The 27115-nt window shown below is 35.8% G+C and overlaps 1 protein-coding gene, 1 long non-coding RNA gene and 1 other non-coding gene across 5 annotated transcripts in view; 2 read left to right on the forward strand and 1 right to left on the reverse strand.

Annotated features, from left to right (window-relative positions):
* Positions 1-5588: 5588 nt before the first annotated feature.
* TRNAM-CAU lies at positions 5589-5661 on the reverse strand. Its single transcript has one exon. It is a non-coding gene; the product is annotated as a tRNA-Met (tRNA).
* A 4607-nt stretch (positions 5662-10268) lies between these two features.
* On the forward strand, positions 10269-12841 carry LOC121426477. The gene is made up of 3 exons (XR_005971604.1): positions 10269-10306; positions 11296-11415; positions 11866-12841. It is a non-coding gene; the product is annotated as an uncharacterized LOC121426477 (long non-coding RNA).
* A 2465-nt stretch (positions 12842-15306) lies between these two features.
* The window catches only part of LOC121426771 (titin-like), a 43871-nt gene continuing 32062 nt past the window's right edge, over positions 15307-27115 (forward strand). For all 3 annotated transcript variants that reach the window (XM_041623165.1, XM_041623168.1, XM_041623167.1), the window contains exon 1: positions 15307-15433. The gene's annotated coding sequence lies outside the window, so the exon portion shown is untranslated. The remainder of the gene's footprint in view (positions 15434-27115) is intronic.

Consider the following 27115-nt stretch of genomic DNA (forward strand, 5'->3'; position numbering starts at 1 on the left):
TTAAAAAAAAGTGGAGATTACGTGAACATTTAATGCATTATTTATTGCATGAGCAATTTATTGACTGTTTTAATAAAGAGTTTTGCGCACTTAATTAAGCATGTTAAGCCCCAGCGCATTATGCGATCCAACGCGAGCCGATTCTATAATAAATCGTATTTTTCAATAAATGTGAAAGTTCCAAGAAGTGAAAATTTTGCATTATTTTAGGAATGATAAAATCATAATTTTGCTTTGCGGCAAGTCCTGTGGTCGGTTTCAAGTTGCAGCCGATGATGACGTCATATGGATTTGAATTTGCTTGTATTCCTACATGAAAGTTCGAACTAGACTGAATTTCAAATTCAGCTTACTACTACTCTGATCGTTTTTATTGTCTCACCTGCGAAGCAGAGTGAGACTATAGGCGCCGCTTTTCTGACGGCGTCAACATCAAATCTTAACCTGAGGTTAAGTTTTTGAAATGACGTCATAACTTAGAAAGTCTATGGACTTAGTTAATAAAACTTGGCCATAAGGTTAATCAAGTATTACTGAACATCCTATTAGAGTTTCATGTCACATGACTAAGATCAAAGGTCATTTAGGGTCAATGAACTTAGACCATGTTGGAGGATCAACATCGAAATCTTAACCTGAGGTTAAGTTTTTGAAATGTCATCATAACTTAGAAAATATATGGACCTAGTTCATGAAACTTGGACATAAGGTTAATCAAGTATCACTGAACATCCTGCATGAGTTTCACGTCACATGTCCAAGGTCAAAGGTCATTTAGGGTCAATGAACTTTGGCCGAATTGCGGATATCTGTTGAATTCCCATCATAACTTTGAAAGTTTATGGATCTGATTCATGAAACTTGGACATAATAGTAATCAAGAATCACTGAACATTTTGTGCAAGTTTCAGGTCTCATGATTGAGGTCAAAGGTCATTTAGGGTCAATGAACTTTGGCCGAATTGGGGGTATCTGTTGAATTACCATCATAACTTTGAAAGTTTATTGGTCTAGTTCATTAAACTTGGATATTATAGTAATCAAGTATCTCTGAACATCCTGTGCGCATTTCAGGTCACATGACCAAGGTCAAAGGTCAATGAACTTTGGCCGAACTGGGTGTATCTGTTGAATTACCATCATAACTTTGAAAGTTTATGGATCTGATTCATGAAACTTGTACATAAGGGTAATCAAGTATCACTGAACATCCTGTGCGAGTTTCAGGTCACATGATCAAGGTCAAAGGTCATTTAAGGTCAATGAACTTTGGCCATGTTGGGGTTTTATGTTGAATAACCATCATATCTCTGTAAGTTTATTGGTCTAGTTCATAAAAAGTGGACATAAGAGTAACCATGTATCACTGAACATCTTGTGCGAGTTAGAGTAGTATTCAAAGTCAGCACTGCTGGTATATTGAACCGCATGATGCAGGTGAGACGGCCAGAGGCATTCCACTTGTTTTATTGGTTGGAATGTTCAAGTGTCATTATAATTTCTCTGAAGTTCGGATCGCAACGAATCGCATTGTGTGCGCCTGATTTTGTATAGCATATTTATTTCTTATCATGCTTATTTTTCAGTGTTATTATGCACATGCATAATATTAATACCCACTAATTTTTTTTCTTCTGATTTCAAGGTGGATCCGTACTTTCAAACATTGTTGGAATCCCTCATTTTTTTTATACTTTAAAATGTTAATCCATTAATTTATATCTGATTTATATAACTTTTATTACTTCGTATCATGTTTTAATGGAAACGAAATAAAGAACTGAATTTAATAGTATCAGCGATATGAGAAGAGAAAAAAATAATTTATGTTTGAACTCTAGGAGAAATTTGAATCAAGGAAATCAGATAGCCACGTTATTGATCTTTTTCTTATCATAAAATTGTCAAACTTTGACCTAGTTATATAGGAAAACTATTTCAGAGAAACGTAGGCCCTACGGCTTATTTTGCAATCATTTCATTTGTTTTTACATTATCCGATTAAAAACGTGATGCTTAGTGAGTTCTCTATATCGAATTGAACTGAGCATACTATTCAACCAAATGTCATGGATTGCTCTTCATGTTTAAAACTTTTGAAATATTTGGGAATGGGAAAGGGGTCTCAATGGATGTGCTGGTATTCTACAGAGCTTTTATAGGATATAATCATTATCCAATCCTTTATCACGCTCGTCAGAGATTGCACAACGTCTTTGGAAGTGGGAAGGGGAGGGAGGGATACTCTCTTACCATCCCACCACCCCGGTTCGACACGGCAACTGATCATAGTGACCGTTTTACTTATATGCATCATTTTATTTCAGTTATTCATTTCCATTCTATAACATAATATGACACTGCTAATTACTGTTGTGCTCAAAAAGGTGTATTAAAGATAAGTAACACGCATGTCGTATACATGATGATAAATATATCATGTAGGCTTTTATAATATTCATCAGCGTCACCCATTTTTTCCTTTGAATTAATGTTGTTTACATTAAATACCACCCCCCAAATAAAAACAGCAAGGTGTGTCTTGGTTTATTTGTTTTAGAATAGTGCTATTGAGAATTCAAGTACAATCTTATTTTATTAAATCTTTATTTTATTTTCCACCCCGACAAAAGGCACATCATATTCGGTATGCAAATGACGAGACTGATGACGTCATCTGCTCACTATTTCTTTTGTATTTTATCATATGAGATATGGAATATTCTAATTTTGTCATCATTGTCAAGTGAAACAGTGTTTAAGTCAAGTCGGTCCCTATGGTCAAATTTGTAAAAAATCAAATATCGTATAATTCAAACAATATACGACAAAGAAATAGTGAATGATGGATATTATCGACTGACTCATTTGCATATCACTGAGTTGTGCATGTCACTGTTTTGTGAAAAATAAGCGAAACTTTAAAATGGCCTAAATTTCTTATCATACATCCGATTTTGATGAAATGTTCAGTGTTATGCTAGTCTGATTTTTCTATTCTTAATTCTTGAAATCAATAACTATAATGAACAACACGAAAAAATCCAAAACTGCATACTTTTTTATTAAAAGTAGGGGCCTATATGTGCATATCAAAAATGTTTACACTTTACACAAAAAGCCTGTAAAATCCACATTTTAACATTGGTGCAAATGACGATATAGCTGTCTAAAATTCGGCTTGCGTGATCACCACTTATCAGTACTTTTGAAAAGTTAGTGAAAAATGACTTGCGCAGAACTTTGAAATAGTTGTGCGAATAAATGCAGACCTTCATCAGGAAGAACACTTGGAATTTAGATAGTAAAATTGATTTTAAGATATATTTTACCTTTTCAACTTGTTTCCTTCCCAAAACACTTCGAAGAGAAATGTAAGCCCAAGTGCCCGGGGGCACTTACATTGAGGAGTGGATACCATGCGCGACCAAAAAACACACGTCAAAAAGGTGTCTTTTTCACGATAGGACACGTTACGTACGTAACGTGATAAGGGTGTCAAAATGACGAAATTAATGAAAATAATCTATTTTGCTAGAAAAGAAGGGAGAAAAGGGAAAAGCGAAGGGAGAAAAGGGAAGGAGGGTACAGCTTTATTGTTTTTTCTTTCTTTTTTGTCAAAAGAATAAAAACCTAAACGAGATGTTCTTCTCTCTCTTCATACAAAATTTTGCTTCCGCTCTCCGCGCGGGAAATAATGATCAAAATGCCTTTCCCTTTTGTTTCCAATACCTTTTTTCTACTCCGTTTTTCTCCTTCCCGGCCATGGGAATCGCATTCTTGCCAGAAATTATAAAGTATACAAGGGTGTGAAGAGTATGAGAAGTATTTTTTTTTTAAATTTCGGCTCTTCTGTTCAGAGCGGGTAAAGTTTTATACCGTCACTCGATCCCGAAGTCCCAAATTTCTTCCGCTTTTAAGAACGCATTTTTTTGCAAAGTTCTGCTCAAAGGGGAAGCATTGAATTAATGCCGTGCTATATGCAAACGTTGGTACGATGAAACTTTATTCTAAATTTATATCGATGCACATCCATCTCCTGTCCTTTTTGCGCCATTGATTTGAAATTTTGAATATCACAGAAGGAAGCTCTTAATATTATGAGCGAAATTACACAGCTTTTTTCTTCCAAAATAACTCACAGAAGTTTCCGTGGCGCGTACATGGGAAAGGAAAAGTCGCTCTTCAAGCTTGCATCATCCGGAAATCATCCCTTTCTCATTTTGAGCTACATTTTTCTTCGTATTATCTATAGAAATATCAAAATTAGAGCAGGTTAAGTTTCAAAGAAATTCATAAGATTCAGAGCTTCAAGCCATTCGCGGGAAGAAATATTTCCTCCCTGCATATACCCGCTTCTATACTCTGTTTTACGAGTTAAAGAAATGTAATGTGGATATAAAGTTTATACAACCTAATCTAATGCATGTAATGTGACTAAGGTAGGCATTTTATACCACTTTTGTTCTCAATTTCTTTTTATAAAACGTCTTAGCTTACGCGCTTTGAAAAATGATATAGGGTATTTATATTGCGCACATATCCACCTTGTTAGGTGTTCAATGCGCTCCTATATTACCCGGCTATATAAGCTAGGTGTTCATAGCGCACAGCTTCTTGAGGATTTACTTCCTACCGGTACCCATTTACTTCACCTGGGTTGAGTGCAGCATGTTGTGGATCAGTTTCTTGCTGAAGGAAATTACGCCATTGCTGGGATTCGAAAATATAAGTACATTCAACTTTTATAAGTAATGTTCATCTTTGTCTAATTGAGTTAGATTCACTCAATCAAAGCAAGCTATCGAACCCCAATAAATCAAGTAAATTAAAAGACAGGTTAAAACTACTTTAAAAAACGAAAAATAATTACAAATTGTAGATTCTACTTAAATGCATTAAGTGTTAATTACTGATTCAGAACTTAAAGTGAATGTTAAAACGGCTGTTTCCGACTCGTCTTTATACGGCTGCATTAAGGGAAATCATTCTGATTGCGCCATTTAATTGAAAAGATTATCATGATAGCTACAAAATTGTGACACTATAATTTTTGTCTTTATATTGTCTTAGAATAAACGTACTAACACTTCTTTTTTCGAAATCGTGAACTTTATTTACCAATATTCTTCACTGAATGCATTATAATGGATACAGCTTGACTGATATGGAAATGGCTTAAAGGCATTGGCTAACATTGATTTGACTTTGATGAAAATCTGAGCTGTGATATGTTACAAAAATGAAGCCCATAAATAAAAATCGCGTCCGAAAATCATTACGAAGTGCTCCAAAAACTAACTAAATATAAATTAAGTGACCAAAACACCTTCTTAATTCCAGCACATACACTGCCCTATGTAATCTATTATTGGCATAATAGAAATTACACAAAATCTTCAATTATAACGTATCAAAATATTTCTTTTGATTTTTTTATTGGTTTCAGAGATAAAATAGTTATGCATTATTGTTTCTGCTTTTTTGTGTATCAAATGTCAATGAGAAATACGAAAAATTAATGAAAAGAAATTATTAAGTCAAAGTGTACAATAACCTCCCCCCCAAAAAAAAAAATTGTTGCAGCCTGCCCCGTGTGAGGATCGAACTCACGACCTTCAGATTATGAGACTGACGCGCTACCTACTGCGCTAACGAGGCTGCCATTTCTCAGGGGTATTTCAAGGTTGAAATTCCTTTGGGTTATTGCGCATGCGCATTTCAGTTTACCAACGTAGTTTTATCTTCACAACGAAATTATCAATATATGGGACTAGTCACCAGCGCACGCAGCTTTTTTTTTCGTACTTGAAAAGGCAATACCTCATTGTGCGCATGTGCATTGATTGTCGGTATTCCCAAAGATACTACAAGGGGAAGATCGGACACTTTGACGATTTTTTTTTTAAACGCTCGATATTGGAAACACATGAGTATTACAGACCCCCATTCACTCACGTGTTATCATAGCTCATCAAAAAATCATTAAAAATAAATCATTCGATAGATTTTGCTTTAATTCACTGACATTAGTCACAATTAACAGTACATTAAGAATTGATATGTTAATCAGGTACTTGCCCAGTTCAATCAAAAGTTAAATGGCCTGAAATAAGACTAACCATAATTTCGGCCAGTTCATTAATTGCCAGAAACCAGAACTGCATTGTTGGTAATAATAATTAAAATGAAATAGAAAACTGCCGTCTAGCCTCCCCAAACGCCTTAATTATGAAAGAGTATGAACATAGCATTATCTCTATCGTTTTTTCTTTTGATATACAAACATTTTGATCTATTCCTAAGAGATACATCTCTATTACTATGAAATACCCACAAAATGCTTTGCTCTTTCTAATGGTGATAGAAACTTTTCATCCAATTGAAAATCTGCATTACATACCTTCCTATAGACAGGATACTTGACAGCTGTGATAAAAAAGGCAGTTTATTGATGAAATATATACAAAAGTAGGCCTACTAATATGTGACATCTTTTTTTCGCATTGCCAACTTGGAGGTCCTTGAAGGTTCTCCTAACTGAGTTACTTTTTTAGCCATAATTGATTCAACTGGGCCAGTAAAAATCAACTAGAAAAAAATTCCGTCATAATGTTTACCAGTTCAAGCAAAACCATTAAACCTCTTTTCATAAAACTTGCATGTGAATACACTGAAATAATATGATTTTTTTTTACTGGTTTCCATTATATTTTTACTTGGCCAGTTGATTTTCAACTGGACCAGTCACATTAATGAACTAAACATCAAGGCCGGTATTCTCAAAGGAGGTTTAGTTAGCCCGGGTTGAAATTTAAACCATGGACTAATAAGCCCGGGTTATTTATCAACGGTGGACTAACTAAACCATGGTTTAAATTTTAGTCCATGGACTAATTTTTTTAAACCACCCATGAGAGCTGACTAAAATTGATGACGTAAAACGACGCGTTTAGACCACGGACTTACTTAACCTCCGACTAAATCACCTTTGAGAATACCAAATTTAAGTCCATGGACTAACTAAACCTCCTTTGAGAATACCGGCCCAAAAGTTCCTCCTAAAGAATCCCATCAAATCTGCCAGTGTAAGCATGGAATATATAGAGTTGTTATAAGAATCATATTCTCGAGATATTAGAGATATCCGTCACGGTGTCTATTATATAGGCTGAATGAGCACATATACAGCACAAAGAGACTACAGGAGCCACAGAACGGTTTTCAAAGTGGGGAGGGGCTGACAATGCAAAAAAATCATAATCATAATATGGTCATTACGTTTTGTACACGGTTTTTGAAAAAAGGTGGTGTTCACATGGACCTATAGGTCCATATGGTGCTCAAAGTGTTCGATCATGAGTCTTGTGGCTCTTTAAAGGGGAAGTTCACCCTGAAGAAAACTTTGTTGTAAAAATAGCAGAAAAAATAGTAAAAAATATTGGTGAAGGTTTGAGAAAAATCCGTTAAAGAGTAAGAAAGTTATTAGAGTTCAAAATTTTGGATTTGTGACGTCATAAACGAGCAGCTGCCCCATGTGTTATGTAATATAAAATGTATGAATTTCAAATTTTGAATGGTTCCTGATGACTTAATTTTGGTTTCTTTTCTTGATCGGGTGTGAAATTATTTGTCTATTGATATACAAAAGTTACAGTGAAAACTATTTTCAATTTTCTGAGAAAATGACATTTCATTGATTTTTTACCATTCGCTATGTAGGAATGCTGCTCGCATATGACGTCACAAATCAAATAATTGAAATTCTAATAACTTTTTAATTATTTGATGAATTTTTCTCAAACCTTCGGCAATATTTTTTATTATTTTTTCTGCTATTTTTACAATAAACTTTTTGTCAGGGTGAACTTCCCCTTTAATTGCTGGGGGTGGCATTCCGTTCTTCTTCCAACATCTGGCCCAGGAGAGCAAAGTTTGGTGTTGGTGTTAATGCGTCATGGGAGGAAATCCCATGGGGACGCATACCCCTACCCAAAAAAGTAGGGCAGGGGGGGGGGGACACACTATCATATGTCCCCCTCCTATTTTTGGTCTTTTATGATGGAAAGAAAAAAATCATTAAAAATCGACTCTTAAAACACTACTTTGGACGAGATGTATACCTTACTTATGGGGTTGATAACCTTTTCCTTTTTTGTTCATTTTTGTTTTGTTTTGCTCGTCAAATTTTCTAGCCCCTTGGTCCCCTACCCTTGGGCAGGCGCGTAGCCAGGGGGGCGGTCACCCCCCAAAAAAGTCCCCAAAAAGAAAAAAAGAAGGGAAGAGAGGAGAAAAGAAAACGGGAATGGAGGAAAGGGAAGAAAGGTAGCTTTGTGTTTTTTTCTTTTTATTTATTTTTTTCTCAAAAGAGAAACTCCTGTACTCTTGCTCTAAATTTATAAATGAATTTTGCTTCCGCGCTGCGCGTGTTTAAATGATAATATTGAAGTTTTCCATTGTTTCCCCACCCTTTCTCTAACTCTGTTTTTCAACCCTTGCTATATGTGTTTCTTGTCAGTTATAGTTCAAATGTATACATTATGGCATGGAATTTCATACGAAGTTATCTTTTTTTGATTCATCGCGCAACTTCTGGACGGATCGGCTCCGGCGGCCGGGTAAATCTTATAATATCTACCGTCACCTCCATAAAGTCAACTTCTCCCGCTTTTCAGCTCATTACTAAACAACCATAATTTGGGGGGCAAACATGTTCCTAATTTAAAAAGAGGAAGGTATCAAATTCGTGTTGTATTAAATAAAAAAGTACAATATTTATTATCAAATTACAAACTTCATGTCATTTCCCTGCACATTCATCTCATGTCCTGTTTTGCGCACTCAGTTTGAAATTTCGAATGACACTTAAGATTTTTTTATAAATCAAATTGAAGCGCTTCAGGATAAGTCAAAGAAATTTATAGGCATCCGTTTTTATATAATTTCAATAAATCACAGAAGTTTCAACTTTTTACGCACTATTTTCCTTGTGATGAAGTTCAATAATCTTAGAAAATCAATTGATTTAGAACAGATGGGGTATTATAGAGATATCTGTATTTTGATGAAACGTCCGCCCTTTGAAATTTCAGAGTTTCATCGCTCTATTTGCTGAGAGGAATATCTTCCTCCCGGCATATACACTTCTCCTATTTGTGAGTTATTCACTGTCGCTAAATTTTTTGTAATCATATCCGATCTTTCCAAGGGGAGTATTTAATATATCTTTTAGAATACTCTTTTATCGGAACCCTTTTCATGGCAATAAAAAATGAAAAAAAAATGAAAAAACGCTGTAGCTTCCGCGCTTCGTGCGGGGTTATGATTATTTTAATTTCCTCCATTGTATTCCTTTTTTATGCGTTCGTTCACAATCACTTTTGAAAAACTGGCTACGCGGCTGCCTATGGGGAGAGATTTCCGCCCTTGTAATCACATTGGAAATGAACTGCATTTAAATCATTGGCTTGCGAATTTGAATTTGATTTGTGATTCTTAAGCCTTGAAAACAAGCCTTACTGTAACTTACATTACAACTCATTTTTGCCGTTTTTGAAAAAAATCTTTATTTTTGTTCATGCTGTGCTCATTCAGCGGTTAAGTCATGGATGTCGCTAATTTTCGAAAAACCAACCCTATAGCTATTATGCCTATCCCAAGCTTGGTTTCAACTTGAATGATTTGCATACTGGAAGATTTGATGTGGTTCTTTAGGGGGAACTTACTTTTGATGTTGTGTTTTAAAGCAGATTAGACCAAGTGATATTAGACCTACTGTCAGTAAACCCTCTCATATAGCCATGTGCGACGGTTTTGCCTACTCAACGCTGGGCGCCCTTCCCATAAGCGACCACAGAGATACGATCTTACGTATACGTAAGCTCCCGAAGGGAGCTAGAGAGGTAACTCTTTTCGCGCGTTTTTATTTCCCATAGGTTTTGTACACAGCCAATATGGCTGCCGGCGGACAATTTGAAGGGTGATTTTGGAGGGTCAATGTTTTATTCATAAGAATGACGTCAAATTACGCAAAATGCACTTCTATGATTGGCTAAGACGCTAATGTTTTATTCATATATTATGAATTAAACACGTTTTTTCCTTCCCACAATTCCCTACGAGATCTGTGCGAAGTGTTATTCTTTCGGACTCCGCGAATTTCCAGTTTCTACAACGAAATAGCTCGACTAATCATCTGTTTATAGAATTGATGTTCGAAATCGTGATTTCTGAGTGAACTTCATTGGAGCAGAAAATCTTGGAGGGAACATCAATATTAATTTAATGACATTCCATAAGAATAAAAGTAAGTTAAGTTCATTTTCATGTTTTGATCTCACTTGCAATGGTGATGTGTTTGCCGGGGTTCGGGGCCCATCCCGTATTACTTTACTACGTAAACCTCCATTTCCATACACTCCCATTTCTTTTGCCTGACTTCCAAATAAATCATCTGTCAGTGAGTTTCTAAAAAATAGGCCTAACTTACCATTTGTCGTAGATCTAGACCTTCATCGGAATGCTTCATGTAGGCAAAAAGTAAACCTGTATTTCAGTTTTATTGTCAATTATCAGGGGTAGATGTGGACTTGTTTCCGACCTCCTGTACGACAAACTGTCGATTTTGGTCAGAGCGAGATCCGGCCTTGATACCGCCGGTGCTAGCCGGCTAACGAGATTGTCGATGTAGTCATGGGGTATGAAAATAGCGGGGACGGACTAGGCCCAAACTTCAAGCTTGAAAGTTGAAGTTTAGGCCTAGTCCGTCCACGCTATTTCATCATCATATGAATAAGTATAATTCTCAGCAGCTTCTTTTATTCAGAAACTTTTTACTTCAGAGTAATCATGAATGAAATCCAATTGATTTAGTGTTAGATTTGAATGAAATGACTCGGACATAAATCAAGTTTCTATTTGAACAGATTGCCCTGGGCCTGGCCTGGGGTGGTATTCTGAAAACGTTCTTAGTGTTTCCTTCATTCAAATGTGATGTGATTCTCTAGTTATATACAGGACCATCATAGACCAGGTCCTGATTCAGCTATACAGCAGGAGCCATATGTGGTTGGAATCATTTTACTTTAATAAACAGTCGGGTACCTGGTATGCGTATGCCTCTCTATGAAACTTTATGATAGAGAGAAAATGAAGTTTTTGGACCAGATAATTTAGTTTGGAATATTCATAGGCCAATGATATGGGCAGCTGGATTTTTTTAAAAATATTGTTTAAGAAGAGTAGTTTCATTTATCTCCTCTAATACTTTCAAACTGTAAAAAATGTTTATTGCAGATCAATAGGACCAAGTTCTTAGCAGTTCACACCCAGTCAGAGGGACAAAATTGAGAACCATGCAGATCAGCAAGTGTGAGTCACACTCTAATGAGGAACATGAGATTGGAAAATTGCAAGGTATGCTTGTTGTTATAATAATAATAATACAGGCTGTATCTAAGCTCATCATCCCCACCCCCAAAGTAGTCTAATTAAATAAATATTACCTCTTGGGGGGTATGGCCAATTGAGTTGAATCAAGATAAGATTTAACGTAAAATTAAAGCTCCATTGATAGTTAATATTTGCTTGAATTCAGATTCACCAGTATTTCCATTTTCACCGACCATACCTTCTGTCTATGTACATAAAAACCATGATATTAACAGTTATCATCTGATAAACATTTGAATTTGCACTCTTTATTATCAAAACATACTGTAAATAGTTATATTGATATATCAATTTATCTGGATGTAGGACAAAAGTATTAAATAGAGTTTAAATCTTAATAAAAGTGGACTAGATGAGTAAGAATAATTTACATCAGCAGCTCATTTTGTTCTTTCTCTATTTTTTACAATGCAGGTTTCCCACTGCCCAAGCTGTTTAAGTACTGGTACCACAACAAGTACCAAGATGAAAGAAATATGAAGGCCAAGTTAATAAGTAGTTACTTCAAATTAATTTGAATAGATATCAACAAAGCATTGAATGTTCTTTAAACTGCATATCTGTAGAAAAGAGTGCAGTACAAGTTCAGATTCATCAGCGGGCAATCAAGACATTAAAGTACATGTATACAAAATTTCACACAAAATACAAGTAAGAAATATTTTTTTCCAATGGGCAAATGTATCACCCTTTATTAATATTAATACTTCTACTAGTTCTTAAAGTTTTCGTGAAATTAAATGTAATTTCCAGTTTAAAGGCCTATTGTATATAAGACAAAAATTTATATTTTGAAATAAAAATCATGCGTAGATAAATGTTAATAAAGGTGATCAGAGGATTAAGAAATAATTTCAGTATCATTCCTGGACCTTATTTCATAAACAAGTTATTACTATTGTAATCTTGTCACTATGACAATTACCATGGTAACAGGGCTGAGCAAGAAATCAAGGTCTTTATGGTAGCTGCAATGGGCTTGGACAAAGTTACCACAATTGCAAGTCTTCATATAATGGCTTAATAATTATGTAGGGATATTAAATTGCATTTATTGTTATCTCACTTTTTAAAAAGTTTTGACATGAATTACCTCTGCAAAAATATATGAATAGACTATATTTTTAAAAATAGATTGAATTCTAGCTACAGTGACAGTAGACAATATCAAATTTTGTGAATGATTCACTAATGTATTGACTGGGAAAGGCACTCTTTAGGGAGATTCTGCCATTCTGGAATTATCCCCCCCCCCCCTTGCTGTGCTCTCACATTAGTAGAATATTTCTAGTCAGCAAATTTGGAAGGAATTTACCTCTTTTTCTTTTTTGTGACAAACTTTTGTGGAAAGAATAAACAGAATATCACAGATTTTTATGCTCTTTTTATGAAATCCTGGATGCATCCCTCATTTGGCTCATTGACATCGTTTGAATGAAATTTTAATAAAAATTGTATATTTTGACTTAAGTGTAGAAAAATGTACTCAATCCTTTATTTTTTAATCTAATTTAATACTTATAGACTCTAATTATCATGTTATTTTCAATGTTTTAGAAAATGGATTTCTTAATAAACATGTTAATTTTGAATTAAATTATCTGATCTTGGTCATTTTCATTTATTAATCACCAGTTTGTGATGATATATTGCTACCAATTTTTTTTATGCACAAATGGACAAGATTTTGCACTCTGTACTCAAATGTAATGATACTACTGTGAAATCATGAGAGCAAACAGCAGTCAAAATATTCTTCAAGAGAAATAAGGATAAGAGTGGGAAAGAAAGTAAAATGACAGGGGAATTGTTTGCCTTTATGCATATATTTGTGTGTGTCAGTTTCTGAGAGAGAGAGAAGAGGCAGGAAATGGGGGATAGAGAAAGTTGTTTGTTTTGGAAGAAGCAATCATAAGACCTTACTGTTCATCATGGGTATACGGGGGAGGGGAATTATTTCTACAAAATGTGGAACCTGTATATTTAATGTATTTTTTTCCATATAAAAATTATACCAGATTCATTTCCAGTTGAAAATAAATATCCTATAGCCTACGATCAGTTTGCTCTCTTGCCTAGATAATTTTGAGAATCCCCCTAAAATATTGTACCTAGGTCATGGTTATTGATAAATGAAAGTGACATAAAAGTCGCCATTTAAAATTAAGTGCTCCCGACTGCTATTTATAATAGGACCTATATTGGAGACTACAATAATTATGAAAAAGAATTTGATTTGTTCTTATATTTTTGTTCAAATAATGAAATAAAGGTTCATTTAGTTTTCTGCAATTCAAAATAAACAGAAAAGATAAAAATATAAATGAAGAGTTTAGTTGCAAAAGGGGTTATAGGTCAACTTTTTACCATTCCGAGAAAATCCATGTTTTTTATTCTCACTTACTGCATTACTCTTATGAGAAACTAATTTGTCATGATGTGCTATACCCTATCATGTGAATATAAAATTGGGTATAAAAGAAATCTACCTGTCTTCAATTTTTTTCTATAGATTCTTTTAAAAAATACCATTGTGGACCTAACCCCTTTTGTAACTAATTTGAAATGAATCCAATCAATTTTGATTAAAAAGGTGATTTTTCTTTACCACTTTTATTCACGTTTTCACGTGAATTTCAAATTTTTTTTGTTTTCATTAGAACGACTAAAAACTAAAAATTTGTGAACAATGGACCTAACCCCTTTTGACAAATGAGCTCTTCAGAATAGTTTGTTTGCAAAAGGGGTTAGGTCCACTCTCCCATATTGCGATATTTTTATGCAAAACTAAATTGCAATATTCTTATGCAGAATTATTTTTTTATGACGCCCTACCATGAGAACATAAAATTGGCTATGAAAGAAATCTACCTGTCTTCATATTTTGTAAAATATTCATTTCCAAATAAAAATTGTGTGGACCTAACCCCTTTTGCAACAAAACTGAAATGGACCTTAACCCCTTTTGATAAAAAGTTATTTTTCTTGGCCATTTCAGATCACTTTTTAATGGGAATTTCAACTGTTCTTTGGTATCACATTATAGAGCTACTAAAAATTACATTGAGACAAAAAAGAAATCAAATTTGATGAAAAGTTGACCTAACCCCTTTTCCAAGTGAGCTCTTCAAATAAGGGCTTCAGAAACATAAAGAGATGCCATCGTAATTACATTCAACCATTATTGTCAACCGAGGAACACTTACACGATTTAAGGGGAAAAAAGTTATTATGGCAACATTTTCTTTGGGAACCTCGATCTTCTGTAATATAAATAGTGAAATGTAATTAGAATGAAAATTATATGAAACGAGGGCAAATCAAGCTCAATTAAATCCCCTCCCATAAAGTTTCCAGTTATTGCCATAGCAAAGATCCTGGCAACCTGCAGCTAAAATAAATCAAAGGTGCAGTAATAATCGTGACAGACAAGAACAAATAGATCAATAAAATAAGATTACTTAAGAATGAATGAGTGGCATGATGTTTTACAATCACAGACACCAACGACATCAAATCAGGTCGCGCATTATGCTAATTAGTGACCAAATGCTAATTTACATATTTTTACGCTATGCGCGAAGGACGTTTAATGACCACGCCTCCATTTCGCTGGTGTACCAAAGCAGTGGCAGTGTCCATAGGCTTGTACATGTAAAATGGGAGCAGTGTGCACTTTTGACCCTCCAAAATTTTCTTCAATTCTGACCGGATGCAGAAGCGGAGTTTCCACCCCCTGTAAGCGACATTGGCCGTTTCAAAAACTCGCCGAAGTGTTCGGTCTTCCGCTACGTAGTGTCTTTGATTCCACGTCGTACCAAAAAAAAAAGCAGGTATAGGTACCGTACGTACACAAGCGCAATCGCAGCTAGCTCAGCGTGCTCAAGTTTGATCTGCGTCCTGCGAAAATTTTGCGGAGAGAATCAGAGAACTCCTTTTCAAATTCCATATTTATATTCCACGTTCTTCTCAAAGCATAACCGTAAGTATGGCGTGATATCCTGTCTACTTAGTGCCATTTGTTGAGATGAGATTACTAATTACAACACTTAGCTTGGCTTTTTAGATCTTTTTTTCGTAAGTTGAATCCGATCTTTGCAGAGATGCCAAGTTCAAAGACCAGCTATGCGTAAGTCAGACTCTGTCGTAACCCAGGGGGCTCCCGGCCGCGTAGCGGTCGGGAGCCCAGGGGCGGTATTCTGAAAACGTTCTTATTCTTATTCTTGTTCTTATCTACGTCACTTTCTTAAATTGGTATTCTGAAAACGTTCTTATCTTTTTCTTATCTTTTGTTCTTATCTTTGTTCTTATCTTGCTCTCCACCCAATGCTGAGCGCGTAAATTTACAACTCGCGCATATTATAATACCAAAGCGCACTAAAAAAAGATAAGAACAGAATAATGAGAATGATTGTAGATAAGTGGTATTCTGAAAACGTTCTTATCTTTTTTTCTTATCTTTCACGATATTTAAGATAATATTTAAGACAGCTAGAGGGTTATCACATCTCACGATGTCCGCGTTTTTTCTTGCTCAAAATCGATGGCCTCTACTCTAGTTATGCTAGTAACAAGTACCGGTACCCACAAGTATTCCACATTTATTTCATTCACCCTTTATTTTGCCCGTCTCTTTTTTCTATCCCTTCTTTCTTTTCCATTTTTATTCCTATCTATCTGTCTTTCTTCCTTTCTATCTGTCTGTCTTTTGTCCTTTCTATCTGTCTTTCTTTCTTCCTTTCTATCTGTCTGTCTTTCTTCCTTTCTATCTGTCTGTCTTTCTTCCTTTCTATCTGTTTGTCTTTCTTCCTTTCTATCTGTCTTTCTTCCTACCTGTCTGTCTTTCTTTTCTTTCATTCTTCATTTATATCTTTACTTTTGTTCTGTTTGAATCTTATTTTTTTTTATTTTGCTTTGTTTCATTTATACTTCATCTTTCTTCCTTTTTTTCCCTTTTCCTTTTATCCCTTTCTTTTTTTTCTTTACTGAGTCTTTTTCTGCTTTCCCCCCGTTTCTCTTCCTTTTCTTTCTTTTTCTTTTTTCTTTCTTTCTTCCTTCACTTGTTTGTAATCTTTATTTTTCTTCCTTATTATTCTTCCATTCTTTCGTTTTTATACATGCTTTTCCTGTTTTAATCATTTCATTTTCCCTCTTTTTCTTCCTTCCCTTTAATAATTCTTAATTTTTCTTATTTTTATATTTCTGCTTTCTGACACTTTTGTGTCTTTTTTTACTTTTTTTGTCTTTATTTTGCTCATTCTTTTTTCATTCGTTCTTTATTTACTCTTTTTCTTTTCTTTCTTTCTTCTCTCTGTCTTTCTTCTATTAACTTTTTCTTTATTCTTTCCATTGATTTTTTTTCGTTTTTTTCCCCCAACTTTTTATTTTCCCTTTCGTTTTCTTTTTCTTTCTTCCTTTTTTTCTTTATTTCTTTTTTCTATGAATTTACCTTTCTTTATCTTTTTGTAGTCTTCGTATTTGCGTCAAATTTCCTTTCATTTTTTTCTCTCATCTTTATTTCTTTGTTTAATTTTCTTTTTTCTCTCTTCCTTCACTTTTTACATTTTTATTCCCTTTTTTCTCTTTCTTTTTATTTCTTTCTAACTTTCTTTCATTCGTTTTTTTTTAGACTTTTTTTTTCTTTTTCGATTCCTTGTTAATTTATTTTAGTTTGACCTTTTTCTATTTTTGTGTGTATTCCTTTTAGTTAATTTCTTTTTTTTCTTCATTTTTGTTCCTTCACTTTATCATGGATAATTGTTCTATTTTTTTCTTCCTTTTCCTTCTTTTATTCATTCTATTTTCTTTCTTTTTTATTTTTGAATTCTTTTTGCTTGCTTTCTTTCGTTTACTCTTTATTTTTTCATTATTTTCTGCTTTGTCCCTTTCATCTTTTTTTTCTGCTTCATTCTGACCCTTTTCTGTCTTCTTTCTTTCATACCTACTTACTTTCTTTCTTCATATTTTGTTCTTTATTCGTACCTGCTTTATTTACTTTTCTTACTTTTTTTTGCACGTGGACGTCTCGAAATAATAAAATCAGTCATTGCGTATAAAATGCCCATTTCGCGCAATGCGCCAGAAACGGTGAACGTGCAGCGCCCATGATATTCTCTTCACATAAGGAACGCTTCTATTGGTTAAACTGCCGATATAAAGGGCATTTTGATTGGTAAAATCTTAAAAATGGGCGTGTTGGAGATAAGAAGGGGGCAGTCCTTACAGAGATAAGAACGCATTAAGAAGATTTTCAGAATACCGATTTGCAATGATTTTAGCGTCTTCTTATCTCAGTGAGATAAGATAAAAGATAAGAACAAAGATAAGAACGTTTTCAGAATACCACCCCAGGATCGTACGTGCAATTTGGCATACTCACCTGACAAGCTTGAACTTAAGTATGGTCAAAATAATTCTCCGAATAAATAGTTAAAACAGAAATCAAGCACTTACCACGATTATATGGATGATCATGATGATTGTCTAACGAGTGGCAGTTTTTCTGACATCTGGGCACAGACTGGAACCTCAAATTCAAAAAACAAAAAGTTCTCTCCTTCTTGCCCGACTTGTCTTTGCTTCTACCCCCGTCTCGATCGGCCATTTTTGTTATGAATTGTAACAAAATGGCCGATCGAGACGGGGGTAGAAGGAGAGAACTTTTCATTTTTTTGAGGTTCCAGTCTGTGCCCAGACATGCCAGATGTCAGAAAAACTGCCACTCGTTAGACCATGTAGACCATCATCCATAAAGGCCTAGGCCTAGTAGCGATGCCAAACCAGCTGCTCGTTCGCATCGGTATGCTCTGCCCCTGTGTAAAACATGGTCTCAGAAAACTCTTTTCCAGTCTTTAAATATTAATACAGTCATGACAGTAACACTCTGACCCCAAGCCTTGAAATAAGCACCTGTGAGCCGGGGGCAATTTTTTTTTTCAATTGCCCCCGGCTCACGGGTTTTTTACAGGAACCGGGGGCAATTAAAAAGTATATATACAGGGCTCCACACTAACCCATTTTTTCTACTGGTCCAACCTATTCATGTCGGACCAGTAGATACCCAGTTTTTCAAATTTTTACTGGTCCGAACCTAAAATCTACTGGTCCCAAAAAGTAAAGAAAACATTAAAAAAAGGCGCAAGTTTATTTTTCTAGCCTTTCGTGACCCCCCCCCCCCCCCCGTAAAACGAAGGAATGAAGGACAAAAAGAAAGCAAGACAGAAACGAAGAGAGTAAGAAAGAAAGAAAGAAGGAAGGAAAGAAGGAAGGAAGGAAAGAAGTGAAGGAAGGAAAGAAGGAAGGAAAGAAAGAAAGGATGGAAGGAAGGAAAGTAAGAAAGAAAGGATGGAAGGAAGGAAGGAGGGAGGGAGGAAGGAAGGGAGGAAAGAAGGAAGTAAAGAAGGAAGGAAGGAAAGTAAGAAAGGATGGAAGGAAAGAAGGAAGGAAAGGAGGAAGGAAGGAAGGAAAGAAGGAAAGAAAGAAGGAAGGAAAGAAGGAAGGGATGGAAGGAAGGAAGAAAAGAAGGAAGAAAGGAAAGAAGGAAGGAAAGAAGGAAGGAAAGAAGTAAGGAAAGAAGGAAGGAAGGAAAGTAAGAAAGGATGGAAGGAAGGAGGGAGGAAAGAAGGAAGGAAAGTAAGAAAGAAAGAAAGGATGGAAGGAAGGAAGGAAAGGACGGAAAGAAGGGAGGAAAGGAGGAAGGAAGGAAGGAAGGAAAGAAGGAAGGAAAGAAGGAAGGAAAGAAGGAAGGAAAGAAGGAAGGAAGGAAAGAAGGAAAGTAAGAAAGAAAGAAAGGATGGAAGGAAGGGAGGAAAGAAGGGAGGAAAGAAGGAAGGAAGGAAAGAAATAGAGAAAAAAAAATTAAAAGAAAGATTGAAAAGAAAGAAGGAAAGAAAACAGGAAGAAAACAGAGGAAGAAAGCTAAAACTATTATCATAAATAATTTGTTTCTTTTTTGGCTCAATTAAAATAGCTACGAAAGAAAGTCAGAAACCAAGTGTATCAACACACACATAAATGCATATGTGGGGCTAATATGTATTCAGACGATACCACCCGAGACCCGATCTGTTTGAACCAAACAGAAGTGAAAATTTACCCTTTTACTGCTTACAGATGACAGAGTTACTCCAATTTTTAGGAAATATGGACATTATAAGAGCCTTTCATGAGTATGAACCGTGAATTTTGACAGTTCTGTGAGAGATTTCTGCCAGAGTTTAGCCAGGCTTCGTTCGTGCGGCCAGTGGAGAATTCACCATGTGGATTGTGTGGCTGACTACATGTACACTGTATGCATGCTGTATAGTACTGTAAAAGTGGAAATATTCGCGGTGTGGAAATTTTCGCGCATTTCGCGGCAAGATCGGCGAGCGCGAATTTAAAAACACGCGAATTTATGAGCGTCTATTTTAATGCAAGTTTTGAAACACGGTTCAATTGCGTGTATCGTTATGGCAAAGAGATTGCATAATTTGATCTAAAGAGGGCGGCATTTACGCAAGCAAGCTTGAGCTCCATTGCTCCAATATCATGTGCATCGCAAGAATTTCTAAAATGCAATGCGATCATTTTTTTAACAGTCGCAGATCGGTATTTAAATTATGATTTTGGTTGAAATATAAATTGCTTTTGCTGTTTGATTGGTGAGTGTTTAGATCTGTTTAGTTTTTGAGAAGACGTTGGGTTGATCGCCCGTGTTTGTTGATTGATCCCATGCACTTTTAATAGCCGTAATCCCCCGATCTGGTGCTCGGCCGTACGTACCACTACCAGGCCAGCAGCTAGCAGCGCCTCCGTTTTGCCTTTCCCAATGTCCGCCTCGCAAAGAAAAGTTGCGCTAAATGTCACAAAAGCTCATAATTAGATCAAAACAATGCTGAATTATGCCGCCCTAGAGCTAAAATTATGATTAGAAAATACAATTTCGTTGCTAAAATTTTAATTAAAACCATTCAAAGATGGCAAGAAGGAAGTGACTTTGTGACTATGGAGTGTGCAGCGCGAATTTAAAAACCCGCGAATATGTTTTGAAGCCGCCAAGCGCGAAAAATTAATCCCGCGAAAATAACAGCGTTTACAGTAGTCTAGTAACACGTGCGATTCATTCTGTGTGTATTCTGTGTGTGAATTGCAGAATTTAACGGGGGGAAATGGTTTGCTGTGAATTTGACCATTTCTGGAAAAGTTATTGGCCCAACAATGGTTTTTATTACTGGTCATGTCGGACCCTTAAATCTTGCTATTTTTGGAAAAATTACTGGCCCGACAATGATATTTTTTACTGGTCATGTCGGACCAGTAAATCTTCCAATTTCTGAAAATCTACTGGCCCAACAGCGATTTTTACCGGTCTGGGACGGTCGGACCGCCGCTAGTGTCGAGCCCTGATATATATATAAAACGGTGAACCACACCGCAAATTTGTTTATAGTAAGCACAGCTCCTGTAATTTTTGAATTAGTACATGAATATGCTAAGTATTAGGCTTATTCAAACATTTAAGAAATCAGATTTAAATGTTTAAGTGTGTTTTGACACTCTTACTCTACATCCCCTTTAGAACCACACACACACATGGGCTAATTTATTTTCATCTTTAATGAACCACGATCAACGAACCCCCCCCAAAAAAAAAAAATCTAAATAAACGAATATAGAAAGAGAGAGAGAGATGGAGAAAGAGAGAATTCAGATCAAATAATAAATTTAGAAAAAAATAAATAATTTTTAAAGAGGGTGGATAGTTTTGGTAAATCCTCAAAATCTGCTTGTCACCATTCTAATTAATTTCTATATGATATGAATGCTTATGCCCTAAAACAGTCATGATGTGGATGACATGAAATGAAATGGTGTTTTACATAGTTAATTTTGCAATTTCCCTTGTAATTTAACCCTGTCGGGTATCCCAGAATTATCGAGCTGACGCGCGATCTCCCGCAAGCAGGTTGCGAGCTGCCTCCCTCTATCACCGAAATCCATGCATTATTTTGCATGCACTGCCTCGGCCTCCAGTGCAGTATACACGCACCACCGCTTGAGCTACGTACGCGGGAACAAAATGTAGTCCACTGAAAAGAGGAGTTGTCCAGTCTATAGTCACTCAGGTTTGCTAAGCCCGTTCTGTATACGCACTATTCGATGATAATTCCGATGCATAACGTGACACCAAACGGCAGAGAAGAACAAAAGAAAATACTTGAACGATACGTACCTCACCGAACTTAGTCTTATAGCTAATGCACCTTGATTTCCTATTCCTTGGAAGTTAGATTCATTGCCAATCGACGACTAAACCCCGATGATAAACAAACCCTCATCATCCCATTTAAAAAAGTGGAACCGCGATATGCTACAATGAGTGTATTTGAATAACTGATCTCCAATTGCCAAAAGACAGGGGCAATTTATATTTGGATATGTTTTTACGGGAGTGTTTACTCGCTAAAACAATTAGAAACAAACCATCACTGGGTGGATTGTGTCTGAAATCATAAACTACATGAAGTTGTTTTTATGTGTAACAGCTCTATGGGTGTACTATGCATGGGAATTGTGTTGTTTCGAGAGCAGATGAACTTTACGTAATAAGGTCATATACTGCTAGTCCAGACGAGGTCATGCAGAGTTCAATGCTTGCATTATGCGTCGGTCTACTGGAAAGGCCATATATATACACATTTATATGGGTTTATGTATGCGTTATATGCACGGTTATGTTCCTACCATGGAGCTACCAGAGAATAGCTCTATGTTCCTACCATGGAGCTAACAGTACTGTTAATAGCTCTATGTTCCTACACTACATGCATGTATACGTGTCCTCTGCAGAAATAATTCAATCGAGGTTATATAATACCAAGCTTCAAATGTGGAAATGGAAAGTAACTCGATAAAGTTCTGTATATAGTGTCATTTGAGTTTAGTATATTTTCCATATTTTGATGGATGATTTTCACATAAGTCCTGGAATTAACATAAGCTACTAACTATATGAGTAAAAACATTGTGGGTCCCGGGGATTCGATGTACATGTATGAAGATATGCAATTATTAGACATAGACATGTTTCATAACTGGCGATAGAAAAATGACACGACTTTATTTTGGATCGCAAAAGTGTTATCTTTTATATGCATGGTCTCCAAATGTGAGGGATGATGTTTAGGAATTTACATTTTCTACAAAGAGCGACCCGAATATAGGCCTCGTGTTTTGGGTTTTCCTCTTTTATTTCATTTGTGCGGGGCTTTTTTCGGGGGGGGGGGTCACGCTCGCCTCTTTTAATCATTGTTTTTGTACCCACCGTAAAGCACAGCGGTAAAGTGCCAATTCGTGTTGCCAAATCCACTTCGATCGTCATTTCATCTTCGTCTATCACAGTGACCAAATCGTCTCATAAACAATTTGGTCTATCCTCATACCCATTTTATTTTCATTCATTTCATAACCAGTTGGTCTAATACCCATTTTATTTTTATTCATTTCTACCAATTCAAACTTTAGTCCAATTATTAGACTAAATACGGGGGTATATGGACTTTAGATGGGTATTTGACCTGACTGGTTATTAGACAAAACAGTGAGTGGACGAACTGATGATGGTAGACCCCAGTAGACCAGTTCATAATTAGACGAATTGGCATTATACCAACTGAAAATAGACCAGCACATGCAGCCGCGGCGAATCCGCGAGCGAGTAAATTGAAAAAAAAAAAACGGAATGGGCCTTGTACAAAGCAGGGAAGACCGCTCCATTCAAGTCACAACTGCACGAGGGGAAATTGAGATAGAAAGGAAGAAAGAATGCAATGAAAGAAAATAGAGATTAATAGATAAATATATAAAGAAAGAAAGAACTGAAGGAAAGGGAATAACTGGATCGCGTTGTCAACAAGGATGACTTCAAGACTTCATTGCAGTATAAATTTGTTGTTGTTTTTTTACAAACAATCCATTCACATAATAAAAAGCAATTTCAACCTCTCATAAAAGGGAGAAATATATTATCAGAATTGTCCATCTGACTGCTTTCATGAGAGAATAGCAAAAAGTTGTGTTGCAATCGATAAATTGCAACAAAATTTTAAATAATGTAAAAATAATACTTTTTACTATATAGGTCATTATAAAAACACTTTCTTTTTGAATATTACTTTGTTCAACTACACGACTTACAAAATCGCTACTCCTCAACCTCTTATACGGACCAAGCAAAGAGCGAGGAAAAAAATAATCAAAATAAATTACCGACATAAAAGTGTAATTTTGGTTTGTCAACGAAACGTACATGTAGCTCATAATGATAAGATCTCTGACTTTACACTCGCCTATATATTCCATACGTCATCTTTTATGAAGTGAGAAAGAGCACTGAGCGTTTGATTTTTTTTCATCATGAACAGGATAGGTATACATCTGAAATTTGTTGACGTTTTGGCACAATGGAATTCTAACAACTTGTTGTAATCATGAAAAGGACAGGATATTAAGCTAAACGATAAATGCGAGCGCGAAGCGCGAGCAGCGGAAAAAGATGAAATTCTGACTTAAAAATAGAACTCTCAATTCATGCTTTGTAAGTCATGAAATCTGGGCAATTTGGTTTCTTCCTACATATATAATGCCAGCGCGAACCGCGGGCAGAAAAATTTTAATATTTAACCGATCTCAATCATAAGTGCGAAACGTGAGCTGAAAATATTTGTTCTTCTTCCGGTCTGAACAAGGGGTAATTTAAGCACTATTTCAAGCACTATGTAGCAATATTGAAAGCTCAAGCTCGATGTCCGAGCTGAGATATGTTCTGTATATTGACTTCAGCACTTGATATTTTTAGTTCTATATCATCCTATTGAGCAAGATATGGGTCATCGAACAAGCAATACGAGCGCTTCGCGCGATCGAAAATAGTGGCATGAAAGATTTTTTGCCAAGTCTTCCCATCGTCTTATCTATTCACTCGTCTTCCTTCTTTTATTTTCCTTTTCTTTTCTCCTCTCTTTAACTTTTCCCCGTTTTCTTCTTTTGCTCCGCAAATAGGAGCGGGGGAATCGTTCCCCTCGCCCCTATAGATTCGCCTATGAATTCAGATAACATATATAAAATGCTTTTGTTGTTAATACAATTTTACTTTTGCACCATCGAATGGAGAGAGAGCCTAAACATTTGCATTTATTCATGGCTCATGAAATTACCCTAAGATATCGGCAAGTTCACTTATCATTACAGATAAATGTGTAACTATTTCAAAACAGACTTGTCAACTTCAGAAAAAAAGTATAACTGAATTGGAAAACAAATTTTGTTTTTCTTTCTTTTGTGTATTTCTGTGTTAACATTTTTTTTTATTGATTTCATGTATTTTTATAAGATCGATTTTTTTTCTGGAGATATACTGTTTTTTTCGATGCCCTCAATATAATGGGGGGGGGGGTGCGATTTTACAAGCCATCCCCACCTGAATTCTTTTGGGGTATATTTCCCCATCTCCATCCCCCCCTACCGATCGACACTCATGGCATATCATCTTTGGCGGATCCAGGCAGAGACGCACCCCGTATATATTTACAGTTGCTCATAGAAGACATAGGCTTACATTTATTTTTTTCATTCATTCATTTATTTATTTGTTTATTTATCTATTCCCGGGGTTTTTTTTTTACCAAGGCTAGTTTCTTGAGTATACATGCTTCTCCAGAGAGTCCTGCACGATATAGCTAAATCTACGAAAATTGCCACCTGCATCCCCTCTTTTGTAAAAAACTTATATCTACCCCTTGTTTCAATATCCAAAATGATATTGTTTTCTCCTTCCTATTCTATAAGCTAAAAAACCTATACGAATGGCCATTTTAAATTAACGAGCTTGCCTAACTGTTAGGCAAGCTCATTAATTTGAAAATGGCCATTCAACTTCGATATCACTGAACATTAATTACATAAATTATTCTGACCGATCGTTCTTTGGTAACTTAATTCACCAGAATCATTGTCATGATTGATAAGAAAAGGGGTTCTCCTACGCTGTCCAAAATAATGGCAGGGGATGCGACCAATTTGCATCTTTCTAAAACTCTGAGCGGAAATACAAGCCGCTAAAACTAGCCCCTTCATAGAGGTTCATGTATATTGACAATTATTGATAGATTTGATATTGAATGGGATTAAATAAACTGAAAATGTTCTGTAATGAAGACATGCAGGATAATTCAAAATTGGGCATTGGCGAATCCAGGGGCGAAGTGACCGCTGACCCGAAGTGGTGTAGCTACGGGGAAGGGGCCTGGGGGCACGTGCCCCCCTGAAAAAAATTGACAGAGCAAAAAAAAAGGGAGAAAGAAAAACAAAAAGGGAAAAGAAGAAAGACAGAAGAGGAAAATAAGAGGAGGAAGACGAGTGAATGTAATAATGTGAGGATACTTGCAAATCTTTCATGTTACCATATAAAAGTTTTGCTTGCGCTTGGCGCAAGAATTGCCTGTTCGAGTAGATTAATAATAGGCTGATATGGAGCAAGTCAATATACAAAACATATTTTAGCTCGGACAACGAGCTTTCATTTTTTTCATTTACAAATTTAAGTGCTCTGTAAAATATCAATTTTATGGTCTATACATATCAGCATTTTAAGCTAACGCTGCGTGGTCACATTCTTTGATTTGCCAAGTTCATATTGTATACTTGTATTCCATAATGTTCCATTAAACAAATGTATTCAGAATGTTCAAATTCTAGGTCTAAATAATCTTAAACATGCGCGATAGCCTGCACTTATATTAACCAGTTTCACATCAGAATATCAATAATTATCACGAAATGTAACCATAAACAGGATGATTCTTGCACGAACAAAAATCGGTGCGAGCGCGAAGCGCCAGCCCAGAATTTGTCATTATCTAGCCTAAAATGTATTTTGTTTTACTTCAAATGGGGCATTAATTTTGTCAGGCACATTTCAATTTGAAAAAATTATATGTTTTTTTTTAGTGGAAAGGGTGGCAAGTGCTCCACTCCCAGTAATTCCGCCACCCCAGTCTGAAAAAACAAACAAGCTCGCGCTTAGAGCTCGCACTTGTACTTGGATTTTATATCCTTTTCATCACAAACCTACATGTAAAACGTTCGATTTGGGGGTCAATATAAATAGTTATTTGAAAAATCACAGCTCGCGCTTCGCTCTCACATTGTTTACTTATTATAATTGTTAATTATACATGTATAGATTCCACGGCATGATTGCAAAACAAGCTAGTATGTAGGCCTCCTCCAATGTACTATTGTCAGGTTTGAATACAACCGGGGAATACAAACAATATCAGCTCGCGCTTCGTGCTAGCAGCGATACGCTAGCTCTTCGTGAATTCCTATAGCTTGTATAAACGGTCGTCAAATAAATTTCAATTTCCATGTTCAGGTCATTTTATATGGCTATTTAGCGCAAGAAGCGCGATCAATATCAACTGACTCCCGACTTGTTTTATATCGTGCCCCCCCAGCCATGCCGAACGTAATGTGCACCTGATAGTACCACAATGGCATATGATCCTGTCCCCCAAAAAAGAGAAAAAAAAACGGGGTAAGAGATAGATGGGGGAACTTGGTCAGTGCTATTTATACAGCATGTCGGTGATAGAAGCGATCAGTTCCTGGTAATTTCGAGTGT

Source organism: Lytechinus variegatus, chromosome 13, assembly GCF_018143015.1.
Source record: "Lytechinus variegatus isolate NC3 chromosome 13, Lvar_3.0, whole genome shotgun sequence".
In the NCBI taxonomy this organism is placed as follows: domain Eukaryota; kingdom Metazoa; phylum Echinodermata; class Echinoidea; order Temnopleuroida; family Toxopneustidae; genus Lytechinus; species Lytechinus variegatus.